At 42.7% G+C, this 16,964-nt stretch overlaps 1 long non-coding RNA gene across 2 annotated transcripts in view; it reads left to right on the plus strand.

Annotated features, from left to right (window-relative positions):
* Positions 1-15,659, plus strand: part of LOC309643703 — a 160,282-nt gene extending 144,623 nt beyond the window's left edge. The window contains exons 8-10 of one of the 2 annotated variants that reach the window (XR_014254003.1): positions 9,075-10,648; positions 10,745-10,785; positions 11,990-15,659. This is a non-coding gene — a long non-coding RNA (uncharacterized lncRNA). Of the gene's footprint in view, positions 1-9,074; positions 10,649-10,744 lie in introns of both variants that reach the window. The other variant, XR_014254002.1, reaches the window with a different exon arrangement.
* Positions 15,660-16,964: the final 1,305 nt, after the last annotated feature.

A 16,964-nucleotide genomic window follows, 5' to 3' on the forward strand; every position in this document is an offset into this window, starting at 1 on the left:
ACACCCCAACCATGGCCACCTTTCTCTCAGCAGATGACCAAGGCTTCTGTTTTAGGCAGTTTGGGCTGTTATAACAAAATACCATAGACTTATGGGTGGCTTAAAAACAGACATTTATTTCTCATGGTTATGGAGGCTGGCAATTCCAACGTCAAGTTGCTTGCAGATTTGGTGTCTGGTGAGAGCCCTCTTCCTGGTTTGCAGATGGCTGCCTTCTTGCTGTTGTCTCATGTGGCAGGGTGAGAAAAGGCTCTGGTCTCTTCCTCTTCTAATAAGGACACTAATTCCATCATAGGGACTCTACCCTCATGACCTCATCTAAACCTAATTACCTCCCAAAGCCCCCACCTCCAAAATATCATCACATTAGGGATTAGGACTTCAACATATGAATTTGGGGGACATAAACATTTAGTCCATAACAGCTTTTATTTCATTTTATTCCTTCAACACCACGCTTGAAACTTCAGGCACTTCTGCAGTCACACTCACCTTCCAGCTTTTGCAAAGGAAAAGCTGGATTCTTTCCTGCCCAGAGCCTCCTCTGGGGCTCTGGATCCAATCTCTCCTGGGCCTTTGCTCTCTACTTTTTACTTCTTCTCCCCACTTCTGGTCCCTCCCTTGCAGCCTAGAAACATGATCAGGTCTCTCCCTTCTTAAAACTTCTCTCCCCAACCTGCCTCCTGCTGTCCCTCTGCCTCACAGCCAAGTTCCTGGAAAAGTCCATTCCTTCATGACCCCATCCACACACCTGTCTTACCTGTCCAGCTTATGGCAGACTCTGTCACTTTTATTGGCTTTCCAGATACCAGACCTTCCTCTTCTCCCTTGATTTTTCCTCCTCAAGCCCTACACTTTAAATGATGGGGTAACCTGGAGATTTGAAAGTTGGTCTGTTCTAACACCAAAGGCTGATCCTGTAAGCATCATGCCATGCTCTAGTCCTTTAGGAGCTCTCACCATCTTAAGAGTGAGCATTGTCACACCAGAGGATAAAGAGGATGGAGAAGGTACCGCTGTTTCCAACAGAAGGAGAAGTATGAAGAACATTCACATTCCACAAATTCCTAATCTGCACTGCTGCTTCTGTAGTATCCTCTTTACCTCTGGCTAAAGAATGTGAAAAATGTGAATTTCCTATTTGAATAAGATGCCTGTATTTAACTGTAAGTATTGTCACAAAAAGGGTACCTAAGTACCTGTTTACAGGGAGGGCAGCAGCCGGAACTCACCTGCCTGCCTGGTTCAGGGACCTGGAACGTCCAAGTGACCACCAGCGTTTTGCTCCAAAGAGGATCTGAAGGAAAAGGAAGACTTTTCTCCAAGTCCTGGACTTTGGGATTAGGACCCTCATGTAAAGGAGAAGAAGAAAGAAGAGAGTCCCTAAACTCTTTTATGAGATGGAGAACTTGCCCTGAGCGGGAGGGGTTGGGCTCAGGGTCCCAAAAAAGGTGAGAGAATCAACCCTGGCCCCTTTCCAACTGGTCTAGTTGGGACTGGTCTCTGGTTCATCAGACAGACATCTGATACTAGCAGGCCTATGCTTTCTGAGGCCCATAGGGAGGCCTGCCTCTCTACGGGGCCACAACCTCAGACCTGGGGCAGGAACAGCCCAAGCAGCTTCTCTGAGCTCTGGCAAATGTTGACATCCTGGGAAACCAGGTGGTGCTCGAAATCAAATACCTCTTTGTAAATCAGACCCTTGATTTCTTTCCCTGTGGCTGGTGAGGCCTAGGAAAAACGCTGTCCTTGGAAGTGAAGCCCAGAGATAAACAACTGAGAAGCTCACCAACCAGCTGGAGAAGTTCCACTTCCTCTGCAGAGAGTGGGTTTTGGAATAATAATGCTCTATTTCATAAGCTACATTCCAGTTTCAAGAGCCCAGTGACTGTAACCATTCATCTCCATAGACAATTAGTCTCTCAAAGTTCTTTTCAAACCCCGGAGGCTCTTGTATCTGCCCCACAGCCTCTCTGGATGAGGCTGTGCCATAGTGAGGTGGGTCCCAAGATGTGAAAATATAATCAGACCCAACATTCGAGAAACCAGAATGCTAATTTCCTAAAGTGCTTAGTCACTTTTAGCCACTGATTGCCTCCTCTGTGATTGGGCCCAGTGTGAATCTGAGTGAGTCATCTATTGGGATAAGCATATACAGGAGAGACCAGCAGGACTTTTTACCAATCTCGGGTCTACTAGCTAATGAATTTGGCATCTGGGCAGTGTTCCTTGTACCTCATCATTTCATTCATTTATATATGTATATGGGAAGCGGGCTTTCACCAGACACCAAATGTGCTGGGGCCTTGATTATGGACTTTCCAGCCTCCAGAACAGTGAGAAATAAGTTTCTGTTGCTTATAAGCCACCCAGTCTATGGTATCCTGTTACAGTGGCCTGAACAGACCAAAACAGCACCTCTGCAAACTATCCACAAGTTCCAAAGAGCATGAAAGATATATATAGAGAAGATATATATAGACATATAAAGAAGATATATATATCTATATACAGAAGGAAATGCGTTAGGTTCAGAGAAAGAAGGAAAGTTTCTTGAGAAGGTGAGCTATGAACTGATTCTAAATACAAAGCAATGAATTGTTTTAGTTTTTTAAATAACTTTGGAATTTTTTTTTAAATATTTATTTATTTATTTAGGCTGCTCCAGGTCTTAGTTGCAACATGCAGACTTCTTAGTTGCAGCATGTGGACTCCTAGTCATGACGTGCATGTGGGATCTAGTTCCCCAACCAGGGATCGATCCCAGGCCCCCTTCATTGAGAGTGCAGAGTCTTACCCACTGGACCACCAGAGAAGTCCCAACTTTGGAATTTTTAATTATAAAACTAACTGTTTATATTAGGAAATACAGGTTAGAAAAAAAAACGTTTAAACTCCCAACTACCTCACCACCAAGAAGTAACTGTTGGGCATCACCCTGCAGCCCAGGCCCCATCTTTTTCCACCCTTCCCCTCCCTTTCTATCATTCTGATCTCCTTCACACCTACAAAGCATCCTCATTAGATTTCATTTCACAAAATGTTTTCAATGCTAAAGCAAGTTTGAAAACTACTGCTAAACACCAGGGTCAGATAGGCCTCCCTGAATCCTGATTCCTTTGCATCAGTGTCCTTCTGGTCAGCCTCCAAAGACAACCTCCTTAGCTTGGTCATTTGGGGCCTCTGCTTCTGGCCACCGTCTATCTTTGCACCCTGGGCGCAGCTCTTCTATTCAAATATTTGCATTCATTTGCAAACATTTTCATTCAAAACCTGAGTTTGTCTAGCTTTATTGGCCTATGAGTCACAGCAATAGCAGCTTCCTCCATTGCCCCACCTGAGCGCTGCGAGATCTCTGAGGCCCCTCAGAGTCACACCCGGAAATTTCACCCCATGCATTGTTTGACATGTACTCACAACATGCCACAAACACATGGCCCCTGCCGTGTTCTTCCTTTCCCGTGCCAGCCACCCTTATGCCCCACGTTTATGCTTCTAGCCAAGGCCACCGCTCCTGTATGTACCCTCCGCAAATACTGTAATGTCTTTTCTCTCGATGAGCCCAAGACTCAACCCTCAAGGTGCCAGCACTGCGTCCCCTGGAGTCCTTAAGGCACAGGTGGTAGGCCAGCTTCCACCCCCTGGACTCCAGGGGACATTAGTCACAGCTCTATGACTCAGATCCTTCCCGATAGCAGCTCCTTGGGCATCTGCGCTCTTTCAACAGGCTCAGACCAGAGTCCTTCCCAGTCTCCTGTCCCTGACCCCCCATAGGGCACCCTTGACAGTTTACTCATGCAAATGCACATCCGAGAGCTGTGTGTCTGGCTGTACTTGGATGTACTCAGAGGTACTTGGATATATTCTAGTCTTGCTGGTAGAGTTTATATTCAAACCAGGAATCCCACTACATTCCCTTTAAGACCCTCAGACTTAGCACCAACCTTTATCAAATCTTCTCTGACTGTCTCAGGCTAAATAAACTTATAAGCCTCTGTAGCAATCATGGTTGTACAACTAATTTGGTAATTAATCATGTTTTTGCTTGTGACAACTCTTCTGTTCTTTCCTCAAATTGGTGTTAAAATGTTTATTGTACTAGAAAAAATATATTTTAAAGGAATATCTTTCTGATTCTGAGAATATTGAGCAAAGATATTCCCCTTCTCTATCAGTCCTTAAGAACATAGGCATAGCTTGAATAATTAAAAAGCATCAACATTTCATGTTTATGTCTTGCTCCATCATTGATGTAAGAACCATGGTTTTGACTGCTTTCCATTTGTAACCATGCCTGGTATTCAGTGGGCACTCATATACCAGGTGGTTCTTTCATTTTAGAGAGGTTTAAGGTTATTATTTGTACCTTAAGATAGCAGAGGATAAAAGACAAGACAAAGTAAAAGAGGACAGAAGAAGTTATACAAAACAAAAAATTCCAGAAAGAATAACCATGGAAGAAAGCTTACTTGAGCATTTTGGTGATAGGATAAAAGATTCCTGAGGTAATCTCCCTTCTTGTAGGTATTGCTTTAAATGCACATATTGAGTATCTCATTCACCCATCCCACAAATACATATTAAGCACCTACTGTGTATCAAACAGACAACACCCCTGCCCTCCAGAAACTTCCAGTCTAGTAGAGCGAGGCAGAGACTAAACCAGATCCTTTCAGACTGTGGTAAGTACAATGAAGGAAATAAATAGAATGGGGAGTAAGGATGCAGCTCCTTTAGATCAAATGGTCAAGGAAGCTTTTCTGAGGAGGTGATACTTAGGCTGAAACAGATGGTTGACAAAGCACCAACTACAGGCAGAGCCAGGAAAAGAATGTTCCCAGGGCTACTACATGCAGTCCCACGGGTTGTGCACTGCCCATGCACTCTGTTTACATGGACACAGTGGCACCCCTGAGAGTTGTGCAGTGCAGCAGCTCAGAGTGTTTCAGGCACATGTAAGTCAGTTCACTTGTATAGTTAATTTCCTTTGCTCGAGTTGACTTGCACATCTACTGACATGCACTTAGTCCATCTGGACACAATGGCAATCAAATTAACTATGTGGTGGTTCAGACAAGTCAAGAAAATGACCCTCAGCAAATTGCAGGCTGGACTCGATTGATTGGCTTATGACTATATGTTCTCCACTTCTGGAGACATGGGAGATGAGCCTAGAAATTAACACAGTTTATGTGGGAAAAGCTTGAGGTCATTTTGGGAACCAATCCATTGTCTACTCCTGTGGTCATAATGCCAGGAAAAGGAAAGATGAGTAATTGCTATCCAAGCCTAAAGCTGGTTTTCATGGTGAGAAATCCTCCCTCTTCAGGAATGATCAAATGTGAGGTTTGGAAAACAGCCTTTATAATTACAGACTATATGTTAAGTGCATGGCAAATTAATCATTTGACTCCATGGCATGGTGCTATCATAATGACAGGTTAATGGATTCCATGCTTAATTTAAAAAAAAAAAAAAAGGGACCATTAGACTTCTAGTAAAGTCAATACTGTAGCTCTTTGCTGGCCACAGATCCCCTGTTAAACTGGCCTCAAAAGCAAATGTATAGAGAAACTTTGAGGTTCTGAACTGGTTTAATGGGTTTCACAGAAGGGGTTCAAAGGTAGCTTTCTTGTCAATTTACAATTAGGCAATGGAGGCTTAAATAGAGCTCATATTGCTGACCTCAGGTTGCTCTGGAAATGAGACATCTGGAAACTGACCCCCCTGTTCCCTGAATCTCTCAGCTGATTCTACTTCCTCTCTGAACTGTGCTCATCAGTGTTTGAATCTGTCCAAGTCAGTTCTGAAGAGGAAGTTCCAGTCTCTCCTCCCCCACACGTCTGCGTGTAGAACCTGACAGGAGTTCAGGGGGCGGGGAGCTGGCAGGATCAGAGGGCAGGATGGGGCAGAAGTAGTGCTCCTGGGCAGGCACTGAGAATAGAGTCATGCACAAACAGGGGAAGAAAAAATTCAGGCCAGCTTTGGCAGGGGGATTATTCAAGGGCTTCCAATTGTGGAGAGCAGGATGGAGGTGTCCATCCACCAGTGCCAGGTGGAGCAGGGTTGTTCTGGAATATCTGATTCAAAATAGGTGGAAAGATGGGTCAGGATTCAAGACCTAAACATTGAGGGTTGAAGGACTGTAGGCGCCACAGAGCTACCTAGAGCATGCTTGCAATCTTTACTGTACATATGAGTCTCCTGGAACCTGGCTAAAAATGCAGATTCTGATTCAGTAAGTCTGGGGCTCTGCAGTTCTAACGAGTTCTCGGGTGATGCCAGTGCTGCTGGTTTATGCATCACACTTGGAATACAGGGGCTACAGCACAGGGCAGGGTCCCTCCTCCTTTTCTCCTAACCATCATGGGCCCGAGAGGAACTGGGAAGCCTGGAGATTGAGCAATAGCACCACTCTTGCCCAACAAAACTGCTGACAGGATGCAGCAGCCCAGAGGCTGGGAGCAGTCCGAGCCCTCTCATTAATTCCAGGGCAGGGGCTGAGCAACTGGCTGCTGGCTGAGGCTCAGAGCAGAAAGAGCCTGATCAATGGCCGTAAGAAAATTATCAAACTAGAAACAAAGATGGGTTATATTTTGTGAATCAGAGGGAAAGGCTTAAAAATCTCTGTCCCTTTTTTTGTTTTTTTTTAATATACACTTTTTAATATTTATTTATTTATTTATTTTATTTATGGCTGTGTTGGGTCTTCGTTTCTGTGCGAGGGCTTTCTCTAGTTGTGGCAAGCGGGGGCCACTCTTCATCGCGGTGCGCGGGCCTCTCACTATCGCGGCCTCTCTTGTTGCGGAGCACAGGCTCCAGACGCACAGGCTCAGTAGTTGTGGCTCACAGGCCTAGTCGCTCCGCAGCATGTGGGATCTTCCCGGACCAGGGCTCGGACCCGTGTCCCCTGCATTGGCAGGCAGATTCTCAACCACTGTGCCACCAGGGAAGCCCTCTGTCCCTTTTTAACACCTCAAATAAAAGATCCTCATCACTCCTACCCACTGTGGTCAGTGCTCTGACTGAGGTCCCTCTGCAGAGTGGAAGTCGTCAAAGTACATTGAACAAATGCTTACCCAGGCAGAGGGTGGGGTTTATGAGCTGTTGCTCTCTCGTACTAACCTTCTAGGAAAATGAAAAGGGAAGATTTCCTCTAGGGCCATTTTCCTGGGCTCTAAATTAGGTGCTTAATGTATGAACTTGGCTAGACGATAGCACCCTGTTGTTCAATTAAACACTAGTTTAGGTAGGTTGTTGTGAAGGTATTTTGTAGATGCTGTTGACATCTACAATCAGCTAATGTTAAGTAAAGGTCTTGACAGTCTGGGTGCCTCATCCAATCACTTGAAAGGCCTTAAGAGCAAAAGAGGTTTCTCTGAGGTAGAAATTCCACCTGTTAAGTGCAGCTTCAGCTCCTGCCAGAGAGTTTCCAGCCTGCCGCTCCACCCTACAGACCACAGACTTGCCATTCCCCACAATCATGGAAGCTATTTGCTTTAAAAAAATCTTGTTCCGTATACATTTGATCCTCATTATTCACAGATTCTCTATTGGTGAATTTGCCTACTTGCTAAAATTTATTATAACACCAAATTAACACTCATGGTGCTTCCACAGTTATTCCTGGACACGTGTAGAGTGGTGAAAGATTTGTCACCTAATGCAGCTGTTTTTCCAGCTGAGGTCGAACAAGGTGACTCTCCAACTTCTTGTTCAGCTCTCAGACTGTAAACAAGTGTCCTTTACGTGGTCTATGTAGTGCCATGATTTTCATATTTTTGTGCTTTTCGTTGGCAATTTTGCTGTTTGCAATGGCTCCTAAGCATCTTGCTAAAGTGCCGTCTAGTGTTCTTAGTGCCAGAAGGCTGTGATTTGCCTTGTGAGGAAATATGCTTCATTCAGGCATCAGTTATAGTGCTGTTGGCTGTGAGTTCAATGTTAATGAATCAACAGTGTATATTAAGTAAGGTGTCTTTAAACAGAAATACAGATAAAACAAGGTTATATTTTGATCGGTTGAGGAGAATGTGACCAGAGGCTCACAGGAACCTAACCCTGTATTTCCCCTAGGAACAGTGGCTCAGTATTTCCTAATTCAGTGTTTGTGGGGACTTTATGGGACATAACTACCATGAATAACGAGAATTGACTCTGTGTGTGAGTGGGGAGGGCAGCATGCACGTGCGCGTCCGCACTACTGGTTCTGTTTCTCTGGAGGCACCCGAACTGATGCAGGTGCAGTACCACCCTTTCCTCCACGGCTGGCTGTGCACTGCACAGATGATGAGGGCCTTTTGTCCTTTCTGCATTCAGATCTCTGACAATATTCTGCAGAAGGAGGAAACCAGTTCACTATAAACCATCTAGTGAATGTTAACAGTCCCCTTTTAAAAGCAGTTTTTCCCTTACTGGGTCATACTTAGGGACACACACAAGCCCTATAATTTGGATGTTATTCCATCTCCCTGATAAAGAAAGAAGTAGGCTAGATTAGGTAATAACTAGAATGCATTTCAGCATTTTTAATGTAATTTGGATGATAAGCCCCAAATTACTTTTCCAATATAAACCAATCAAGTTGATTCCAGTTTGAGTGACTTTACCAAAAATAAACTTCTTTATGAATGTATAAAAAGATAATTAGACTGTCTCCAAGGCATTGGACCTATTCCCAACATTGAAGAGAAGCCAGCATGTCTCAGAGTGACATGCAGGCACCAATTTAACAACCCACTGCCCTTCCTCTCCCCACCCCAGTGGTCAGCTGTAGTCTTCTCAGAGGCTGTGGTTATGAGTCTCACTTGCCTGGTCCACAGCTGCAGGCTCCATTGCTAATTCTAAATTTGTCATCTTCCATGTTGCACTGTCTGACACAGGAGGAACTGGCAAAGAGGAGAGTCATGTCTTCGTCAAATCCCACCCCGCTCCTGGAATACCACCCAAGCTCACACCCTCCATGGCATGGGTCAGCTGTGCCAGCTCTGTGGATATCGTGCACTTTCCCCCACGTGCCCACTGACACCTGAATGAGGCTTGAAAAGGCTTATAAATAATTCTCTTTTTCCTTCAAGAACACGTCACAGCTAAGACTAAGCACCATGCATCAGCTTCCACTGATCCTGAAAGAAAATACTGTTTGAAAAAAGCTTCTTTCGTGCACAGCTTCAAGAAAATCAGAACACCATTCACTTCTCAGACCATCCATAAGGTAATTCAAGTGTCAAAAAGTGTTCAACACAAACAGAGGAAGGGGAGAGGGAGCATAATATAGTCTGAAAATTTTTTTCTGAATTCAAAAGTGTTTCCCTTTTAACGTTTAGCAATTTTCATGACATGTGAATAGTATTCTATGCCGTTAAATGGTAGAATGGGAGCTGCCTTGTCCTGTGACTATTAAATTGATACACTAAGTAAGAATGATATACTAAATACAATTAAAATGAGTATCACCCTTCCACCAAATAAAAAATTGTAGAAATATATGTAGTAAACAAACTGATTGAGTCAAATTATTTCGACCAGAAAAAAAATGTCTAAATGGCTAAACAGGACTAACTCTTATTTAAAAAAACAAAGTCTGCTGGCCCCTGAATCAAGTTCCTCGCACTAAGGTATTATAGTTTTAATATGTTACTTCTCCAGGAGAAGAGATCCATTACTTGGATTTTAATAGAAGGTAACTTTTTTTTTTTTAATTATTTTTATTTATTTATGGCTGTGTTGGGTCTTCGTTTCTGTAACAGGGCTTTCTCTAGTTGCGGCAAGTGGGGGCCGCTCTTCATCGCGGTGCGCGGGCCTCTCACTATCGCGGCCTCTCTTGTTGCGGAGCACAGGCTCCAGACGCGCAGGCTCAGTGATTGTGGCTCACGGGCCTAGTTGCTCCGCGCATGTGGGATCTTCCCAGAGCAGGGCTCGAACCCGTGTCCCATGCATTGGCAGGCAGATTCTCAACCACTGCGCCACCAGGGAAGCCCCCTAGGAGGTAACTTCTTAATTTAAAGAAAGTAATGGCTAATAGCAGGATTTTAGTCATCGGCAGTGGGATACTCAGGAGATACTTTGGGGTAGGGGCATTTTTAAGTTCAGTTACTATCTATTCCACCTGCCCATCAACCCAGTTGTGGGACCACCTACTGAGGATTTTGATAAAGGGTTACAATTGTTTGGAGAAAGACTTGAAAGCAAGGTCAGTCTGAAAGCAGTTTGGGACTGCTGCAGCTGGCATTCTGGAGAGGAAAACACACAACCCAAGAGATTATCATTTGTCTCCGCCTGACTCAAATGTTTATTCTTACCACTTAAAACCTAACAAAAACATTTTGAGGTCCATTTAAAGAGAGTCAGATTCCTGACTTTGGTTGTCCCCTAATCTTTTGCCTTTTTACTTTTCACAGATATCTAACTTCACAAAAATAAATCTTTTTTATGGCACACTGAAGATTTTCTCTCTGAAATTCCCATGAGCAGTGTTATTTATCTATAAAGAAGTCTCCTCCAAGAAAGCAGCAACAGCAAGCTCATGGTGCAGCCTTTCTTCCAGAACAGAGGGGCTCGATTCTCACTGGCATTATTAGGCAGACTTCATGAGACTTTGAAGTGGCCGCTGTACCAAATGGAAACAGAGCATCTGGTTTCCCATCTCGAGGTGATGCACGGGAGTGATGGTCACTCCTAACATTCGTTTGTTCAGGATATTACATCCCAAAATGTTCTCCTAAACATTCTCTTGTTTAATCCTCAGGACAATCCTTTGACATGATAATTGTCATCCCCTTTTTACAGGTAAGGAAACGAAGGATGTGAAGGGTTAAATGACTCACTTTAGATCAAACAGCTGTTGAAGGTGGATTCAGAAGAAAAAGTCAGGTCTTCAGAGTCCTCTCAGGGTAGGGGTTTATTCTCTGAGCTCATGCTGGAAGAAACCTGGGGCCTCACCAAGAGCAGTGAGACTAGTGCAGTCATTTGTGGAAGTCTTGAAGGTCAAGGTTTTGTCACTCTTCTGGTACAAGAGTGGTAAGTGGCAGCCTAAAGAGGTATAGGCTTCATTCAGATGTGCCTATGAGCTACCCAAGGTGAGCACCAGGATGTCATCCCACATGGCTTCTGGACCCTCCTGGGATGGTGCTCATATAGCACTAGCACTTCAGTGGGGCTTCGTGCAAACTAGAAAATGGCAGGCCAATTATACAAAGGTGTTCCTTCCATCAGCTGACTCAGCCCTGGGCCGGGGCTCAGCTCAGCAAGCCGAGTGGGCTAGATCCAGCCCCTGCTCGAGTCCTTCACCCAGAAAAGGCATCATTGTCCAGACACAGCTGGTACAACCATCCTGGGCCCACCCAGTTCAGAGAGCTCCCTTCACCAAGAGGGGATGTTTCTCAAAAGAAAGATAACCTTATTGAGAAGAACTGAATCCATACGGGACCATAAACACTGCACAGTTTACCAAGAAGGTGCGAGTTACAGTCTAAACTTAGTGTGGTTTGGGTAGTGATGACAGTCTTTCTGAGCTGGAGAACTAGAGCTGGTCACAGCCCAGCTCATCCCCCTTACCTGGTCCTCCCTCTTAGCTAAGCCCCTCTCTGTATCCCACTCAAGCCCATTTCTCCCATTAATTTAAGTGCTGCCTCACTGAATGGAAACTTCCTTGAACTGGAGGGAACACACAACTAGCAGAAGGGTGTAATTATTCTTTGTGAGTGGATGGGTGGCCACCCCCTTCAGCATGTCTCTGTCACTCCAAGACAGGCAACCCTGCTGGGCTAGGACATCTCCTCCAAGACTACACATTTCCAAGACACCAGCTGCCATCAGAACATCCTGGGTCTCTTCCTGTTCCTCCTCTAAATGTTCCCGGGAGCCCATATCATCCTCTAGGCCACTGGGCAAAGTCCAGCTGAGCTCATTAATCATATACAGTCACCTTTCCTTGCTCAGAGATCAAAGGCAGCAAGAGCTCACAATCCTCTACTGAATTGTGTTTTCATAGGATTTGAAGGAAGGAAGAATGGATCCAAGAGCAAAAAGGCAGCTCCAGGGCTTCCCTGGTGGCGCAGTGGTTGAGAATCTGCCTGCCGATGCAGGGGACATGGGTTCGAGCCCTGGTCTGGGAAGATCCCACATGCCGCGGAGCAACTGGGCCCGTGAGCCACAATTACTGAGCCTGCGCGTCTGGAGCCTGTGCTCCGCAACAAAAGAGGCCACGATGGTGAGAGGCCCGTGCACCGCGATGAAGAGTGGCCCCCGCTTGCCACAGCTAGAGAAAGCCCTCGCACAGAAACGAAGACCCAACACAGCCATAAATTAATTAATTAATTAATTTAAAAAAAGAAAAAAAAAAGAAAAAGGCAGCTCCACCTAACCCTGGAAAGGACCAGTAAGCAACTCAGGGTGCAGCTACTAAGAAAGTAGGAGGAGAGTGAGCTGGGAGCTACTCTTCTTCATGTAGAAATGAATCCTCAGACTAAAAGTTTCAATTTACACTGAACACATTCAATTTTTTAAAATTAATTTTTATTGGAGTATAGTTGCTTTGCAATGCTGTGCTAGTTTCTTGCTGTACAGCAAAGTAAATCAATCATATATATACATATATACACTCTTTTTTCAATTTCCTTTACATTTAGGTCACCACAGAGCATTGAATAGAGTTCACTGTGCTATACAGTAGGTTCTCATTACTTATCTGTTTTATACATAGTTGTGTATATATGTTGGTCCCGATCTCCCGGTTCATCCCACCCCCCCTTCCCCGCCTTGGTAACCACACGTTTGTTCTTTACATCTGTGACTGTATTTCTGTTTTGCAAATAAGTTCATCTCTACCATTTTTCTAGATTCCACATATAAACGATATTATACGACATTTGTTTTCCTCTTTCTGGCTTACTTCACTCTGTATGACAGTCTCTAGGTCCATCCACGTCTCTGCAAATGGCACAGTTCCATTCCTTTTTATGGCTGAGTAATATTCCATTGTGTATAAATATGTACCACATGAACACATTACATTTAAAGGTGCCTTGCCTTGCACTTATACAGTGTGCCAAAAGGGTGCTGAAATCATTTCCAGTCTTGTTCTGATAACTACTACCACCATGGTCCACATAAAAATGGTTGAGCAAGTGAGTATGTTTCAACAACTTGCCATCACCTTTTCTTTTTTTTTTTTTCCCCACCACCACCAACCCCCCCCCCCCACTTTCCCCCTTGGTGTCCATACATTTGCTCTCTATACCTGTGTCTCTATTTCTGCCTTGCAAACCAGTTCATCTGTACCATTTTTCTAGATTCCACATATATGCCTTAATATATGATATTTGTTTTTCTCTTTCTGAGTCACTTCACTCTGTATGTTAGTCTCTAGGTCCATCCACATCTCTACAAATGACCCAATTTCATTCCTTTTTACAGCTGAGTAATATTCCATTGTATATACGTACCACATCTTCTTTATCCATTTGTCCGTCGATGGGCATTTAGGTTGCTTCCATGACCTGGCTATTATAAATAGTGCTGCAGTGAACATTGGGGTGGATGTGTCTGTTTGAATTACGGTTTTCTCTGGGTATATGCCCAGTAATGGGATTGCTGGGTCATATGGTAATTCTATTTTTAGTTTTTTAAGGAACCTCCATACTGTTCTCCATAGTGGCTGTAACAATTTACATCCCCACTAATAGTGCAAGAGGGTTCCCTTTTCTCCACACCCTCTCCAGCATTTGTTGTTTGTAGATTTTCTGATGATGCCCATTCTAACTGGTGTGAGGTGATACCTCATTGTAGTTTTGGTTTGCATTTCTCTAATAATTAGTGATGTTGAGCAGCTTTTCATGTGCCTCTTGGCCATCTGTATGTCTTCATTGGAGAGATGTCTATTTAGGTCTTCTGCCCATTTTTTGATTGGGTTGTTTGTTTTTTTAATATTGAGCTGCATGAGCTATTTATATATTTTAGAGATTAATCCTTTGTCCGTTGATTCCTTTGCAAATATTTTCTCCCATTCTGAGGGTTGTCTTTTCGTCTTGTTTATAGTTTCCTTTGCTGTGCAAAAGCTTCGAAGTTTCATTAGGTCCCATTTGTTTATTTTTGTTTTTATTTCCATTACTCTAGGAGGTGGGTCAAAAAGATCTTACTGTGATTTATGTCAAAGAGTGTTCTTCCTATGTTTTCCTCTAAGAGTTTTATAGTGTCCGGTCTTACATTTAGGTCTCTAATCCATTTTGAGTTTATTTTTGTGTATGGTGTTAGGGAGTGTTCTAATTTCATTCTTTTACATGTAGCTGTCCAGTTTTCCTAGCACCACTTATTGAAGAGACTGTCTTTTCTCCATTGTATATCCTTGCCTACTTTGTCATAGATTAGTTGACCATAAGTGCGTGGGTTTATATCTGGGCTTTCTATCCTGTTCCATTGATCTATATTTCTGTTTTTGTGCCAGTACCATATTGTCTTGATTACTGTAGCTTTGTAGTATAGTCTGAAGTCAGGGAGTCTGATTCCTCCAGCTCTGTTTTTTACCCTCCAGATTGCTTTGGCTATTCAGGGTCTTTTGTGTTTCCTCACAAATTTTAAGATTTTTTGTTCTAGTTCTGTAAAAAATGCCACTGGTAGTTTGATAGGGATTGCATTGAATCTGTAGATTGCATTGGGTAGTACAGTCATTTTCACAATATTGATTCTTCCAATCCAAGAACATGGTATATCTCTCCATCTGTTGGCATCATCTTTAATTTCTTTCAACACTGTCTTATAGTTTTCTGCATACAGGTCTTTTGTCTCCCTAGGTAGGTTTATACCTAGGTATTTTATTCTTTTTGTTGCAATGGTAAATGGGAGTGTTTCCTTAATTTCTCTTTCTGGTCTTTCGTTATTAGTGTATAGGAATGAAAGAGTTTTCTGTGCATTAATTTTGTATCCTGCAACTTTACCAAATTCAATGATTAGCTCTAATAGTTTTCTGGTGGCATCTTTAAGATTCTCTATGTCTAATATCATGTCATCTGCAAATAGTGACAGTTTTACTTCTTCTTTTCCAATTTGTATTCCTTTTATTTCTTTTTCTTCTCTGATTGCCATGGCTAGGACTTTCAAAACTATGTTGAATAATAGTGGCAAGAGTGGACATCCTTGTCTTGTTCCTGATCTTAGAGGAAACGGTTCCAGTTTTTCACCATTGAGAATGATGTTTGCTGTGGGTTTGTCATATATGGCCTTTATTATGTTAAGGTAGGTTCCTCTATGCCCACTTTCTGGAGAGTTTTTATCATAAATGGGTGTTGAATTTTGTCAAAAGCTTTTTCTGCGTCTATTGAGATGATCATATGGTTTTTATTCTTCAGTTTGTTAATATGGTGTATCACTTTGATTGATTTGCGTATATTGAAGAATCCTTGCATCCCTGGGATAAATCCCACTTGATCATGGTGTATGATCCTTTTAATATGTTGTTGGACTCTGTTTGCTAGTATTTTGTTGAGGATTTTTGCATCTATCTTCATCAGTGATATTAGTCTGTAATTTTCTTTTTTTGTAGTATCTTTGTCTGGTTTTGGTATCAGGGTGATGATGGCCTCATAGAATGAGTTTGGGAGTGTTCCTTCCTCTGCAATTTTTTGGAAGAGTTTGAGAAGGATGGGTGTTAGCTCTTCTCTAAGTGTTTGATAGAATTCACCTGTTCAGCCATCAGGTCCTGGACTTTAGTTTGTTGGAAGATTTTTAATCACAGTTTCAATTTCATTACTTGTGATCGGTCTGTTCATATTTTCTGCTTTTGCTGCATCCCATAGGTTTGGGATCGTCGTGTTTTCATTGTCATTTGTTTCTAGGTATTTTTTTATTTCCTCTTTGATTTCTTCAGTGATCTCTTGGTTATTTAGTAACGTATTGTTTAGCCTCCATGTGTTTGTGTTTTTTACGTTTTCTTCCCCCTGTAATTCATTTCTAATCTCATAGCATTTTGGTCGGAAAAGAGGCTTGATGTGATTTCAATTTTCTTAAATTTACCGAGTCTTGATCTGTGACCCAAGATGTGATCTATCCTGGAGAATGTTCTGTGTGCACTTAAGAAGAAAGTGCAATCTTCTGTTTTTGGATGGAATGTCCTGTAAATATCAGTTAACTCTATCTGGTCTATTGTGTCATTTAAAGCTGTGTTTCCTTATTAATTTTCTGCCTGGATGATGTGTCCATTGGTGTAAGTGAGGTGTTAAAGTCCCCCACTATTATTGTGTTACTGTAGATTTCCTCTTCTATAGGTGTTAGCAGTTGCCTTATGTATTGAAGTGCTCCTGTGTTGGGTGCATATATATTTATAATTGTTATATCTTCTTGGATTGATCCCTTGATCATTATGTAGTGTCCTTCCTTGTACTTGTAACATTCTTTATTTCAAAGTCTATTTTATCTGATATGAGTATTGCTACTCCAGCTTTCTTTTCATTTCCATTTGCATGGAATATCTTTTTCCATCCCCTCACTTTCAGTCTGTATGTGTCCCTAGGTCTGAAGTGGGTCTCTGGTAGACAGCATATATATAGGTCTTGTTTTTGTACCCATTCAGCAGGCCTGTGTCTTTTGGTTGGAGCATTTAATCCATTCACGTTTAAGGTAATTATCGATATGTATGTTCCTATTACCATCTTCTTAATTGTTTTGGGTTTGTTTTTGTAGGTCCTTTTCTTCTCTTGTGTTTCCCACTTAGAGAAGTTCCTTTAGCATTTGTTGTAGAGCTGGTTTGGTAGTGCTGAATTCTCTTAGCTTTTGCTTGTCTGTAAAGCTTTTGATTTCTCTGTCAAATCTGAGTGAGATCCTTGCTGGGTAGAGTAATCTTGGTTGTAGGTTCTTCCTTTTCATTTCTTTAACTATATCGTGCCACTCCCTTCTGGTTTGTAGAGTTTCTGCTGAGAAATCAGCTGTTAACCTTATGGGAGTTCTCTTGTATGTTATTTGTCATTTTTGCCTTG

The sequence above is a fragment of the Balaenoptera physalus genome, assembly GCF_965194825.1.
Source record: "Balaenoptera physalus genome assembly, chromosome: 15".
NCBI lineage: Eukaryota > Metazoa > Chordata > Mammalia > Artiodactyla > Balaenopteridae > Balaenoptera > Balaenoptera physalus.